This window comes from Miscanthus floridulus, chromosome 3 (assembly GCF_019320115.1).
Source record: "Miscanthus floridulus cultivar M001 chromosome 3, ASM1932011v1, whole genome shotgun sequence".
NCBI classification, from domain to species: Eukaryota; Viridiplantae; Streptophyta; class Magnoliopsida; order Poales; family Poaceae; genus Miscanthus; species Miscanthus floridulus.
Window position 1 is genome coordinate 1,478,689 of NC_089582.1, and position 15,727 is coordinate 1,494,415.

The 15,727-nt window shown below is 42.5% G+C and overlaps 1 pseudogene; it reads right to left on the minus strand.

Moving 5' to 3' along the window:
• Nucleotides 1–8,379: 8,379 nt before the first annotated feature.
• On the minus strand, nucleotides 8,380–13,126 carry LOC136542960 (L10-interacting MYB domain-containing protein-like; annotated as a pseudogene).
• Between the last annotated feature and the right edge of the window lie 2,601 nt (nucleotides 13,127–15,727).

Here is a 15,727-nt window from a genome sequence, read left to right on the forward strand (position 1 = left end):
AACAAATGCCAAGTTAGGGCGCGTACATACTTGAGCATGTTGCAAGCTTCCGACAGCTGAAGCATATGGAACCACTTTCATTTGTTTGAGCTTATATTGGTTCCTGGGGCATAAAAAATCCCCATATGTCGCCATTGACTATAGGAGCAGGTGAGAGACTATATTTGTGCATACTTAATTTTTTTGAGATTCTTTCTTATGTATGCCTTTTGTGACAGTCCTGTTATCCCTTTTCTTCTATCTCGGTGAATCTCGATCCCTAGAACGAATGAGACTTCACCAAGATCTTTCATATCAAGTTTTGAGGACAAAACTTCTTTGTCTCCTGTAGTAGACTGACATCACTACTAGCAAGTAAGATATCATCCACATACAGGACAAGGAAGATAAACTTCCCATTCTTAAACTTTGCATAGACACAATTGTTCTCTACATTCTCTTTAAACCCAAAATTCTTTATTGTCTGATCAAACTTCAATTACCACTGTCTTGAAGCTTGTTTTAATCCATAAATGGATTTCTTTAGGCGGCATCCCATGTGTTCTTTTCCTTCCATAAAAAAACCTTTCAGTTATGCCATGTAAACATTTTCCTCTAAGTCCAAGTTGAGAAATACTGTCTTTACATCCATCTGATGTAATTCTAAATTGTAATGTGCCACTAATGCCATTATGATTCTGAAGGAATCTTTACATGAGACTGGAGAAAAGGTCTCATTGTAATCAATCCATTCTCTTTGCATAAAGCCTTTTGCCACAAGTCGTGCTTTATATCTCTCTATATTCCCTTGAGAGTCAAGTTTTGTTTTATAGGCCTATTTACAGCCTACTGTTTTGGCTCTTTTAGGAATTATTTCCAAGTCCCAAACTATATTGGCATTCATTGATTTCATTTCGTCTTCCATGGCCTCAAGCCACTTTGATGAATGATTACTTTTCATGGCTTATTCAAATGAGGTGGGATCATCCTCCATTTGAAATTCCTTAGTGTTGTACACTTCATAATCAGCAGGTATAGCTGATTTAGTAACTCTTTGAGACCTTCTAGAGGCCTCCACATTTGGCACATCTTCTGTTTGAGGCTATTGTTGCTCCCCCTCATGTGTGGCAATAGGTTCTATAGGATCTTGAAGAACAGGTTCCTCATTTTCATTCATTGTTGCCACAGGTGGAATAACAACAGGTGCTGACACTATAGTATCTTGCACTGTCGGTGCAGCGACAGCATGTAGTGAGAAAATTGGCTCATGAATCATTGGAGTGGGCGCATACACCCACTTCACTTCAAGGTCAATTTCTCGAGCTACCATGCTCCCCCTCATCTTTTCATCCTCTAGGAAAACAGTGTGTCTTGTTTCTACAAACTTTGTATGTCTCTCTGGACAGTAGAAATGAAAACCTTTTGACTTTTGTGGGTAGCCAATGAAATGGCAACTTACTATTTTGGGATCTAGCTTCCCAATGTTTGGGTTAAATACTTTAGCCTCAGCAGGGCTCCCCCACACACACGCAAGTGGTTTAGTGAGGGTACTCTTTTTGTCCACAACTCATACGATGTTTTGGGCACCGACTTTCTTGATCCTCTATTGAGAATATGAATGGTGGTTTTAACGCCTCCATTCACAGGCTTAACTGTAAGGTGGAGTAACTTATCATACTGCGCATCATATCCATTCATTTTACGATTACGTCTTTCAGCTACTCCATTCTGCTGAGGTTCACCCGGTAGAATACTAGGCTACTTTGCCATTCTCCTATAAGAATCTTGCATAAGGTCTAGGAACTTGACCATATGGGGTATGCCGACCGTAGTACTCCCCCACGGTCAGACCTGATTATCTTTATCTTTAAATTGCTTTGGATTTCAACTTTTGCCTTAAATATCTACATTTATCCAATGCTTCTGTTCTTTCTTTGATTGGATAAATATAGACATAACGGGAGTAATCATCTGTGAATGTTATGAATGAATCATTACCATCCACACTCTTTACAGGAAACTGACCACATATGTCTGTGTGAATAATCTGTAAAATTCCCGCGCTTCACTTTCCTTTTATGCATTTTCTGTATTGTTCTAAATCTGAGAGCTCTAATGGAGGACGAATATCATTCTTAACTTGTCTTTCTATTCTCCCCCTCGAAATATGGCCTAAATGACAGTGCCATAATTAGGCCATATTTCAACGACGCATCGTGAGCTCTCTTATGCCACCATTTTCAGAGTGACTCTCTGTCACCAGCTGCTTTATCAGCTGGGTAGCATATGTCTTTGAAGAGCCAGTGAACTGACTCTTTATTCTATCGAGGTATTCGGTGACCGTGTCACACTCTGGGATTGAGCCCACAATTGTAGGCTCCCACTTCCTATGCTTAAAGTCATATGACATCTTTTCGGATTCAAAATCCCTTTCTTTAGTTGCCTAATCGGCATCATTCTCTTTTGTCTCCCTCACTGGTGCCACATGATCAGTGGAACATGGTGAGGTGACTACCCAGTCTACCTTAGACAAGATGAAAACCAGATGAAGACTTTTCTTAACATAAAAATAACACCATTTGCATGCCTTGATTCCAACGTTGATCAAAATCAAAACATACAACTGTTCATATACACTAATTCTACATCACCGTTGGGCAGAAATAGAATTAACGTATAAAATCATTAAAATTCACAACTGTTCTTACACACTAATTCTACATCACCGTTGGCAGAAATAGAATTAATGCATAAATCATTGAAATTTACAACTGTTCTTATACACTAATTCTACATCACCATTGGGCAGAAATAGAATTAATGCATAAATCATTAAATTTTACAACTGTTCTTATACACTAATTCTACATCACCTTTGGGCAGAAATAGAATTAATGCATAAATCAATAAAATTATGATATTGTTATTAACAACGTTGATAAAAAAATAACAACATCATAATCATGTCAAATCTCTTTTTCTCCAATTAAATACCACATTGGTTCAAAATAACTAGAGAATCAACATTTTCTTTAGCAGTGGAAAAACCTCTTTTTCTCCAATTAAATACCACATTAGTTCAAAATAACTAGAGTATAAACAACTTTTCTTTGACAGTGGAAAAACACTCTTTTCTTGAATTTTACCCACAGGGAAAATTGCTTTTTTAATCCATTAATCAATTTCCAGGAAATAAACATTTACTGGAAAAACTTTCCTTTTCTCCAGTTAAATATCACGTCGGTTCAAAATCACTGGAGAATATACTTTTTTCTTTAGCAGCGGAAAACCTCTAACTCAATTTCTTGAATTTTACCCACAGGTAAAATACCTTTTTCTATTTTTCTTTTGAGCCAATTTGCATTTTCAATTTTCCAGGAAAAAGAAAAATGCGAAACGGGCTCATTCTTTACTCTCGGCCCAAAACCGACAAAAGGCCGGCTCAGCCCACCTCTCCGCGCGCGCGTAGGCCACACCCAGGCCGCAACCTGGGCCTGGGCCGGCAAAGTGCCGCGGCGTGCTCGCCCGCCTGGGCCAAACGGCGGTCCATTCAACTGGCGCCGTGGGATCAGATCTGACGGCTGCTCGTGGTTCTCAGGCGAACAAAAACGGCGACCGGTGCCTCTCTCCTGAAACCCTATCTCATTCGCCCCTCCCCCTTGAAAGGGTCGAGATGGCGACTAGAGGGGGGGTGAATAGTCCTTTTAAAATTAATCGTGTCGGCTAACCAAAATAAGTGCGGAATTAAAACTATCGGTCTAGCCAAGACTACACCCCTTTATCTATGTTCTCTAGCACCTTTCAAAGATACTAATTAATCAACTAAGGTGCAGGGCTAGCTAGAGCTCTCCTAACCAATTCTAGGAGCAAGGTCACACAAACCTATGCCACTAGTACTTTAAGCAACAAGAGAGCTCCTACACATGCTAGTAAGCAAAAGCACAAAGCCACCTAAGCTCACTAGCAATGCTCAATAACAAGGCAACCAATGCCAAATTAGAGAGCGCAATTACTTAGCTACACAAACTAAGCAATGTGACTAACAAGGTTACACAAACTAAATTAGCCACGTAAGGGAGCTACTTCTATGCTACACAAGCAAGAAGGTAACTAGCAAGCTACACAAGCTAACTAATTACAAAAGCAACAACACAAGCTCAATGTATATGAAAGTAATCGCAAGCTTGTGTAACGGGGATGCAAACCAACGGGAAGAACAAGGTTGACACGATGATTTTTCTCCCGAGGTTCACGTGTTTGCCAACACGCTAGTCCCCGTTGTGTCGACCGCTCACTTGGTAGTTCGGCGGCTAATTGGCATCACCCACCAAGCCCGCACGTCGGGCGCCGCAAGAACCTACCCCGGAAGTGAGGGTAGCTCAATGACACGCTTTACTAAAGTTGCTCTTCACGGCTCCCGCGGGGCGAGCACAATGCCCCTCACAAAGCACTTCTCCAGAGCATCGCACAAGCTTCTTGCGGGCTTCGACGGAGACCACCACCAAGCCGTCTAGGAGGTGGCAACCTCCAAGAGTAACAAGCACCACCGGCTTGCAACTCGATCACCTAGTGCCACTCGATGCAACCTCATTATGCAATCGCACTAGAATCGCTCACTCACACAATCGGATGATCACTATCAAGTATGTGTGAGATGGAGGGCTCCCAAGCACTACCACACAAGCCACCAAGGCTCTAGTGTGCTCGACTCTCGGCCAAAGGCCGACCACCACTTCTATTTATAGCCCCATGGGCTAAACTAGCCGTTACCCCTTCACTGGGCGTTTTTTGGGTCGACCGGACGCAGCACCGGACGCACCGATTATGAATACCGGACATGTCCGATCGCTATATCGGACGTGTCCGGTAGCTGCCAGATAGCCACGTGTCCCACTGTTGCCTCCAATGGCTCTCTAATAAGATGACCAGATGCACAGTACCGAAACGACCGGACGCTCAGCACTGAAATGACCGGACGCTTAGCCGCTGTGTTCGGTCGAGTCTAGTAAGCCACCAGGGCCGACTGGACGTGTATGTTAGAAGCTGATTGGACACTGAGCCTCAGTGTCTGGTCGAGTACAGTAAGCACCCATGCTCGACCGAATGCGTCTGGTCACTCCGGACCGAACGCTGCCAGCGTCCGATCAACAGATCTACTGAACACCGTCTTTGCTGATTCACACCGGAGGCGTCCGGTGTGGCGACCGAACATGTCCAGTCGTGGAGTTCATCGCCAAATACCGGACGCGTCCGGTCACTCTGTGACCAGCGCGACTAACTTCTTTTCACCTTTAACTTCTTCACCCTTGCTCAAATATGCCAACCACCAAGTGTATCACCTTGTGCACATGTGTTAGCATATTTTCACAAACATTTTCAAGGGTGTTAGCCACTCAACTTGCCACGCCACTCGATCCTAGCGACGATGCAAAGTTAGATCACTCGAGTGGTACTAGATGACCGATATGCAAATAAGTTTGCCCCTCTTGATAGTACGACCATCTATCCTAAACCCGGTCACAAACTTCTCTACACACCTATGACCGGTGAAATGAAATGCGCTAGGTTATACCTTTGCCTTGCATATTCCATTCCATCTCCTCCAATGTTGATGCAACACATGCACCAACACGATCAACAATGATATGATCCACTTCATATCATCACGTGATCATATTGGTTCATCGATCTTGACTTCACTTGCTTTTCACCGTTGCCTTCGTCCATCGGTGCCTAGTCTTGCTCAAGCTTCACCGCCACGCGGTCCATCGCTCCAAAGCCTCTGACTTGCCCTTCACGCTTGCAACCGGTCCATCAAGCCAAGTCATGTCTTGATCTTCTCCACCTTTGATCACATGACTCAATGTCATGTCTCATGTGTAGTGAGCTCCTTCATCATCACATGTGTGAGCTTTGCAACATCTCCAAGCCATTTTCACCTTCATGGCATATGTTGCTCACACACATGTACCTGTGGACTAATCACCTGTGTATCTCACATAAACACAATTAGTCCACCTAGGTTGTCACTCAATTACCAAAACCACACAAGGACCTTTCACCTCTTCTCTCTCTTCGCCTCGTTCTTTCTTCTCAGCGCAGCGAGCACTGAGCGGCGAACCGAGAGCGAGCAAGGCGATGGAGCGACCATGGCGCCGTCGCCGGCCACCTCGCCGGCGCGCGTGCTCCCCAATGGGTGAGCATGCCGCCGTCGAGCGGCTTGGCCGCGACGCGCCCTTGGCCGAGCCTGGCGAGCAGCCGCCCCCAGCTTGGCTCTTCTTCTCCCGCGCCGGCGAAGGGCCATCCCGACGCATGGCGAGGTAGGTCCATTCCTTTTTTCCCCCTTCTCCGATTTGGATTTCTCTTCTCTTATCTGAACCTGAGGTGGGGATTAGGGTTTAGATCTAGGGTTTTGGGTTCCTTTTCTAATTCGATTCGACCGATTCGGTTTTTCTCTTCTTTGATTTCTTTTCTTTTTGGAGTTCATCCGAATCAAGATCTAGGGTTAGGGTTTGGGTTCCAACCCCTGTTCTTCTTCTTTCTTTAGTTTTCCTTTCTTTCTTCTCGGATTCAACCGATTAGGGATGGGGATTTGTTCTAGGGTTAGGGTTTTACTTTTCAATTGATTTCTTTTCTTTTTGGATTTAGGGTTCGGCTCTGTTCATCTTAAGGCCGAAACCTTTTCTTTTCCTCCTTTCTTTAACCCTTCCTATTCTTTTTCCCCGAGTTGTTTGCGCGGGTTAGGTTCTTGAGATCCTTTCCCCTTTCTCTTCTCTGATCCAAACATGGATGTTCTTCTCTTATTTTCTTGCCGCGCGCCAGTGAGGACGGCGGTGTGGCACTTTTTCCCCGCGCGGTGGCGGTGGTTACCGATAGACAGTGACGTCCGCCACCCTGGTCTCTCTTTCTCTTTGCTTTTACTCGGTTAGGGTTAGGGTTACACAGTGGCAACCTAGCTCTGATACCAATGTTAGGATTGTGTGGGTGTACCTCTGTGTGTAACCGTAGATCCAGGTAGACCTCTCCTTTAGGGTTTCTCTACTCGCCCTTGGACAGTAGCACCACAGCAGCGTAGGACACCGGTACCGTGGCGTTGTAGGCATCGTGGTGGGGATGCCGCGAAGTCCAGTGGTGATCGTGGTGACCCTACAGAGGCGACGACGGTGGTGGGGCATCCCATTGCTGACAGCACGCTTTAGATCAGTTTAGGTTTACTGTGGGTGGGATGGCGGCTGCTCCATTGAACCTCGTAGTGCGAGCCGTGATCCCCACCTCTCTTTTATATGTGCTGTGCGACAGGGGCCCACCAACCATATTAGGGTTGGGCTCCCCCGATCAGGGAGTAGAGATCAACTAACACTAAGGCCTCCTTTGGATGCAGAGGGAAGCCACGCCCAGGGAAAGGAAGCCCCGAGGGGGATTTCACTGGACTTATCAAACCCTGTTGTTTCCCACCCCTAACCCCTTTTCCATTTGGTTTTCCCTCCCAGGGCTTCACTCCCCCTCTGCCTCTGCTGCCTGCTTCACTCCCCTCCGCCTCTGCTGCCTGGTGCTGTGCGCCTGAGGCTATTGGTGCAGGCTGGTGCTTCAAGAATTGTTAGAATCGGATAAAAACTCAGAAAAAATCAACAACAAATCAGGAAAATAATAGACATTAGTAGTAATCATCAAATCAGAAATAACCTCAAAAATCATTATTTTTTTAAAATAAAATCAAGGAAAGTCAGATAACATGGAAAATAAGAGATCTACATAAATAATACAAATCATGATTGATTTGTGAACAAGTATAGCTCAAATATAGAAAAAAATTCAACCAGTAATAATACAGTTCCAATAGAGATTACGGCTCCAAAATTACAGCTCCAATAGAGATTATGGCTCCAAAATTACAGCATAATTGCATAGGTAATTTAGCACAAAGTGAGATAGTTCTCAAAGAAGCTTGAATCTGCACCTATTGTCAAAGTACAGCTCCAAAGTTGAAATAATACAGTTCTATCCATCATGGAACACGAACACAAATTAAAACTTCAATCTTAGCTAGCTACCCTCTACTCCTTTGTGTCCAGTGCTAGCAGCAAAGAGATGAACACACAAGACGAGGGAGGTAGACATTTCAGGTCTAATTCTACAGCAAAAAAAACATGTAACATCAGTGGAATTAGTGGAATTAGTAACTTAGCAATGAGATGAACAGAGAAAAAAACCAAACAAAGCAGGACGACTGATGAAAAGTACTTGGGATTTCTTTTTCACATAGTGCAACTTATCTAAACTCTGAATTTATTTACCACTGCATTTCCGTATACTCTTGCCATACTCTCTCTAACACTCCAGGTCATGTTCTAACACTACAACAGGTCACATTTAGATATGCATTCATACAGGTTCAGTAGGTCATTCAGCAGATGAACACTACAGTAGATAAACATTCATTCATTCAGCAGATAAACATTCACACATGTTCTAACACTACAGTAGAAGAACACTACAACAGTCTCCAATGATCAAATTAGAGGCATCCATTCAGATAAACATTTAGGTCATCATAAATATCCACAACATCAGATGAACACTACAGCAATCTTTGATGCTAGAAGAAGAGGAGAAAACTAAGACAAGCAAACATACCTGTGAATTTTTTTTCTTTAGCCAAACTAGTCGAACAGCTGGATTTTTAGTCATCATAAATATCTGTCGATTCATCTCAGATTGAAAGAGCTCATTAGCATCTGCCTTCTGCTCAATAGTTAGGTCTTCTATGCTATCCACAACAGCAATGCACTTTTCTATAGAATAGTCATCTTCTTTTTTCTTCTTCTCATCTAGTTTTTCCTGATTTTTCTCCATCTGGATCTTTCTCAAGTCTATGAATTCGCCGAGTTTAGCTGCCATTTGACTTTGCTTGCGTTTTTTCCACTAGCACTTGCTCCCTCCTCTAGATTGAGATAGGGTGGTGCAGATTGCACTTCTGGGCCCTCAATTTGAGAAAAAGGATTTGTACCAAAATTGATGCCAACAGAATCAGAGCCAGCAGCCGTGTTCTGCGTACTTTGCTTAGAGTGACTTCTTTCAATTGGAGGTCGTGCTGTCATGTTTGGTGGCTCGGTTGATGTAAAATTCAAATCTCCAGTGGCTATACTTCCTATTAATACACATCACAGATACACTCTTAGGTATTATTCAAAGTTATTCAGCACCATAGGCACATGTTCATTTAAGAAATAGAGCAAACAAATGGTAAGGCCATAATGATAGACAAAATTGTGGTTCCCTGAACTCAGACCACCAAATAAACATAGTTGTTCTTTTAGACTCATGAGCTAAATAAAATAACGAGCACACTTGTACAAAAATTCATGACAGTTCTGAATACTCTTACTGCAACACAGATGAGCTGAATAAAATAAAGAACACACTTGTACAAAAATTCAGATTTACGATACAGCTAGCTCATGAATACAGCACCACAAAAACTGTATTCATGAGCAAACAAAGGAAAATTACCTGCATACAATGATGCCAGGTGTTCATAAAGAGGAAGTGGCTTCTTTTGGAACTTACTTACTTTGGGATACTTCTATTAAATGCAACAAAGCAACATTTTGGTTAGCTTCTTAAAATAGTGAAAACACAGTACTATATAATTGATAGAAAGTGACTAACCTCAATTAGGTCTTCCCATTTCTTTGGTTCGGCAATTATCATGCTTAATGTCTCATTCCAACCAACACCACTCTCTTTTCTGGCATCTCTAACTGTCCTATAGTTTCCTTTCAACTCCTCCTTCTCTTGCATTTGTTGTTTTGAAAAATGAGCTAAAGGGAAGGTTTCATTGAACCGTTTAGCAATATTTCTCCAACCATCTGCTATCCAGCCATTTTGTGCCCTGTACATTGGGATATTGACATGCTCTTTCATTACATCCACCAGCCCTTTCTCATACGTGTAGCTCCATGCAGCCCTTGTACCCTGGGACGTTGACATTGCTGAAAAATGGTGAAAGATAAATATAAGCTAAAATTATAGAAATATAAATGTAAGGTAAAATGCTGAAAATGATGAACAATGCTCCAAATTACCATCTAATTATTATAGGTAGCCCACATCGCTTGCGCGATTTGATCTCGTAATGTGTTACCATCACTCGATTCTATCTCGCTTGGATAACTGTTATACCCCTCCGGCATATCAACAAAAGTTATTGGATTGATATATTGTGGTTGGTGATCTAGCCAATTATCTTGCCCATTGTGCGCTCTAATTATATTGTGAAATACCGTTGCTGCTGCAGGAATCTTGATCTGAGTCTCAATTGGATAGTGTGTTCCCACTTTCAGAATTGGAAACCGTTTTTTCAACACCCCAAATGCCCTTTCAATATGATTCCGAAGTTGTGCATGCCGATGATTAAACAACTCCTTGTAGTTTGCATACTCATTTCTCTGCGATGATCCACGCCTTCTAAACTCACCAAGGTGGTACCTAACTCCTCGGTACGGTGCTATGAATGATGGAGTGTTAGCATATCTGCCATCTACAAGGTAGAATTTCCCTGGCGGTACATGAAAACCCTTCGTAAGAGCAGAACGTAGGACTCCTGCATCAGACGCAGATCCTTCCCACCCACAAGAGATGAAAGTGAATTTGAGATCAAAGTCACAAGCGAACATAACATTCTGGGACAATGTCCCTTTTCTGTTTCTAAAAGGGGGGGGGCTTATCTTCATTGATAGTAATAGGGATATGTGTCCCATCAATGGCGCCAATGCAGTTCTGCACGTAAAAAGGAACCTAAGATTGTTGGAATAGTGTGTTTAGAATGATACAAGGGCAAGCAGCATATATGACTAACTTGGAAGAACGGCATGAACCGAGGGTTTGATAAAATCTTGGCATGTGTTTGGTTTGGATTTGGAAGCTTGATGAATCTATGAGTCAATGTTGGAATTATATCAAAGACCTCATTGACTTTCCTATGAATTGTCTCACCGCTGTGTTGGAATGCTTTCTTCAGCGTTTCAATGCTAGCATTATGGGAGAGCATGAACAAAAACATTCCTAATTGCTCCTCAATCTTAACATCGCGTGTGTCGCGTAATAAGTTTTCTGCTCTGAGAAGATTTGCTATAGCTCTAAAGATCTCAACCTCCATTCTAAACTCTGACTTGCACCAATTTTCGTGGCCTTCTCGGATTTCTTTGACCTTTGTGGCACCAGGAAGAGATGACGTGTGTTCTGGCATCTTTTCATCATAGAGACATGACATGACAGCAGGGACAATAACAAAGAAAAGTTCATCGTCCAATTCTTCCTCATCTAACATGAACTGCCTAACATCCTCCTCCCAAGAACCCATTATCTATTATATAGGGATAATATTATTAAATAGGATATAATATAACTAAAAACAAGAATTATAACTGATGTGCCAAACATAAAAGAAGAGTTCTATGAACTGCAATACATAAAAGAAGAGTTCCCTGAATTGCCAAGCATAACAGAAGAGTTCTCTGAGCTACAATACAATTTTCAAGTAGATCGAAACGAGATTTGCAAGAACCTATTACTCAGTCAACTCCTAAAGTTCAGGATCTAGGCTGATCTTACTCCAGTTAATTAAATGGGGCAAATATGTAAGGTCTTGGCTAGGTTAGTCCAACTCAGTAAGTATAGTAAGTTAGTAACCAGGATTTATTTTTCAGTAAGTATAATAGTGGTATGAACTGCAATACATAAAAAACATGTTTCTTAGCTAGCTAGCAAGAAAGAAGAGGAGCCATTTATATTTATATTATATAGATTGATAGAACATATGCATTTGCACTTTTGCAGATATATACACTCAGTCTGTCAGACGGACCAATCCATGGATGATGCACCATGTATGGAAGAAAGATACCCAGCAACCTAAAGTGCGAATCGGGCACTAGGACATCATGCACAAGTTCACCAAGGTTGGAGTTCCTGCTCCCAGTGGTTCTTTGGAGAGCAAGGGACAAACATCCTTGGGAACAAAATTATACTAAAAAAATCAGGAACACATAACTCTTCATACCACTATTATATTCTCAGAAATTTAGCAGCTTGCACACTGGAAATTATTTAGCAGCGTGCACACTCTGTACATCCTTTTTTAAAATAATTGATTATTCAATCGTGTCACTAACATCAGCATTACAGAGCTTCCTAACATCAATCTTTCCACCAGAGACAACATGTATTTTTCATAAAAATAATGTATTTTAGGAGAAAGTACCATGGCTGAATTTGATCAAAGTAAAGAATGATGCCCTCACAATCTTTTGGTGAGTTGACTTTGTGTGTCCTTGGTAGATCTAGCGGCTACAATTTGTTTTTATTATTTCATCTACAAAAATATGAAAGAGATGAAATGCAGTCTACTCCTAGCTTATTATTGATCGTTTCCAATCTGCCAGTAGAATTATTATTCTTACAAGCTACTGAATTAACAGCTAGACTAAGAATAATGTTACTAAAAACTGTTAGGCATATGAAACGAAACAAAGTAAGTCAGCTAATTACTACGGCGCTGTAATAGTAACTTTCGGCAGTGTAAGAATCTCTTAATCTGACACCAACATCCAACAGCCCTAGATCAAAACCCCAGAACTAGCTAGTTCCAACAAAACCGAATAAACTTATAACTTCTGAATGTACCAGCATAGGTAGTATTTTGCATGCAAGGAATCAAGAAGCAGCACACTGCACACCATACATTAGATCTGGATCTTGGAGCTGACCTGGATGGATATTGATGCTGAGATGGAGGTGGCGGCGGTCACGTGTTGACGGCGAGGGGGACCACGGCAGTCGCGTATCGAGGGAGAGGCAGCGGAGATGAGGTGAGGAAGGCCGTGGAGGCGGCGGCGAGGTGACGGTGACGGCGACGGCGACGGCGGGGCTCGAGGATGGCTGCAGCGGCAGGAAGCGAGGACGGAGTCGACCACGGCGGGGCGAGCACAGCGTCGATGGGCTGAGGACGGCGACGGCGGAGGCGGTGTCGGGACGAGGACAGCTTGCGGCAGCGGGGTGCTTTCGTCGCGCGCGTCGCCTTGCTCGGGGAAAAGCCGCCCGGACCCAGGCGTGCGGGAGGAGCCGCCCCGGGGAAAAGACAGGGCTCGGGCTGAGCTCCCCCTCAGCGTGGGCTTCCAAATGCAGGGGAATCTGGCCCGTGGCTGAGTTCCAGGCGGGGCTTCTCGCCCAGGGAAAAGGCCGGGGTATCCACGCGGTTCGCGGCTTCCAAACGAAGCCTAAAAGCTGCAAAGCCACGTGGTTGTCAGGGACCTTCATCACATTTGTTCAGCAATCCACCCATGGCCTCTTTGTCCTTTGAGGAAATGATTCTGAAGTCTAGAGACCAAACAGGTGCCTTCAAAATAAAGAAAATCTAAGTAGACGCCAGAACCTGTGAACATGCAGCAACACCTTTCATGTTTCTTTGATCTTACTACACGTTTGAACAGTATTTAACAGTCCGCATTACTCAAATCATTAGCCATAATTCAGGATGCTTGTGGTTGTGGGGGGGGGGGGGGGGGGGGGGGGGGGTGGGATCAGGATGATGTGCCGTGGTAGACTGCATGCAGCAGTCCTTCGAGGGGTTGCAGACTGCGGCCACTGCAAAGTTTGGATGGCGAATGAAGCATACAGGCAGCAGCAGCACGCCGAGTAATGAATCTACATCAGCTGGTCGTGTGTCCTCATTGTGTAATCCCACATCTGAACCTTCCCCTTCCCTGATAAAGCTTTCAGCAAACCCTCCAGCAAGCAAATGAATCTGGACCACAGACCGTGATCTGTGCGCCATGCATACACATCTAGGACATGGACACGCAGCAGTTCCACCTCTTCATGTGCCACCAAATGTGATGTCCATAAATTGTTGGAGTTTCTCCATCCACTCAGGTGAAGAACGAGGCAAGCGCATCCAACTCGTATCATCATGTGACATTATTTCGCATGATGATGATCACATCAAACAAAAACAAATTAGAATTCTATCAAATATGTTAAAAATAAAAGTACATATATACAGATGTATCAGCTAGCATGCATATATATATATATATATATATATATATATATATATATATAGGGAGAGGCTATTCAGCAGCCGGCTACAAAATAAGTTATTCTGTAGCCACCTCTATTTACCATAATTTTATATACTAATTTACCATAATGTCAATACATATTTACAATAGTTGGGTTACTATAACACATGAGAATATTTACCATAATGTTATAGTAAACCACTTAGTAAGGAGTTACTGTAAATTAACATAGTAATTATCGTAACTCAAAGTGGCTACAGAATAAGTTATTCTATGGCCAACTACAGAATAGTAGTTCTATATATATATATATATATATATATATATATATATATATATATATATATATATATATATATATATATATAATCAGAAATACTCAGATGAAACGGAGGGTAACCACCACCCTGGGTGCGGTAGCTACCCATCCACTATAATGTTCAGACAGCTCTGGCTCCGGTCTTCCTTCCGAGCTTTTTTCTCATTTGGGAAAATGCAGGACCACGTCGTTTCGTCCTTTGCTAGCAGATAAAATCGGTTGCTTCTCTGCACACCCATCCAGGCGCGGTATACCTTTCCACTGACACCCTGCAGAGTAGCACAAAATTTCCATCCGCACTTGCACCAGGCCTTTATAATGGACGAAACGCAGCCCAGGCCTTTATGGTGTGGTCGAATCAGGAACATGCAGAATGCTTGGTCGTGTCTAGCCGAAATTGAAAATTTTCGCTGGCCTTCGAATTTGTTCAGATGTTTTTGGAGGCTGTGCGTTCCGATTTTGTATCATGGACCCATGGCCTTTTTTATTCAGCTACGAGTACTGAGTTTTTGGTGGCTGTATTATCATTTTTTTCTTCAAATGAAAAATGGTCATGTGGGATCTTATTTTGTAGATAAAATCATAAGAAATATTGAGGTGAAAACATATTACAAATAGGATATATGGTTAAAAAAAATATTAGCAGTTGAAGCTTGATTATCTAAAATTTTTGAACTCCGAGCAGCCTTTTCAGCGGTGATTCTGAACCAGGGTCACGAGCCTGATTTTCATCCAATCAAGTTCATTACAGTGTGACATCGTACTTGTTTCTAAAGCAATTTTTTCTAAATTAAGCTGCAGCAAATCTTGTTCAGTAGGGTACATAATTTTTCCCAAAACGTTTCTTTGGTTGGGGGGGGGGGGGGGGGGGGGGGGGGGACATTTTTTCTCTGGTAATTGTTGTTTTCTTCGTTGAAATATGGTTATATGGGATCTTATTTTGTAGATAAAATCATAAAAAAAATTATGATGAAAACAAATTACAAATCGGACATGTGGTTAAGTAGATATTAGCATTTGAAGCTTAAAGAATTTTGAACTCTTTGTGCAAACAAAATGTGAGAAAGACGAGGACATCTAAAAGCTGCAAAGCCACGTGGTTGTCAGGGACCTTCATCACATTTGTTCAGCAATCCACCCATGGCCTCTTTGTCCTTTGAAGATATGATTCTGAAGTCTAGAGACCCAACAAGTGCCTTCAAAATAAAGAAAATCTAAGTAGACGCCAGAACCTGTGAACATGCAGCAACACCTTTCATGTTTGTTTGATCTTACTACACGTTTGAACAGTATTTAGCAGTCTGCATTACTCAAATCATTAGCCATAATTCAGGATGCTTGTGGTTGT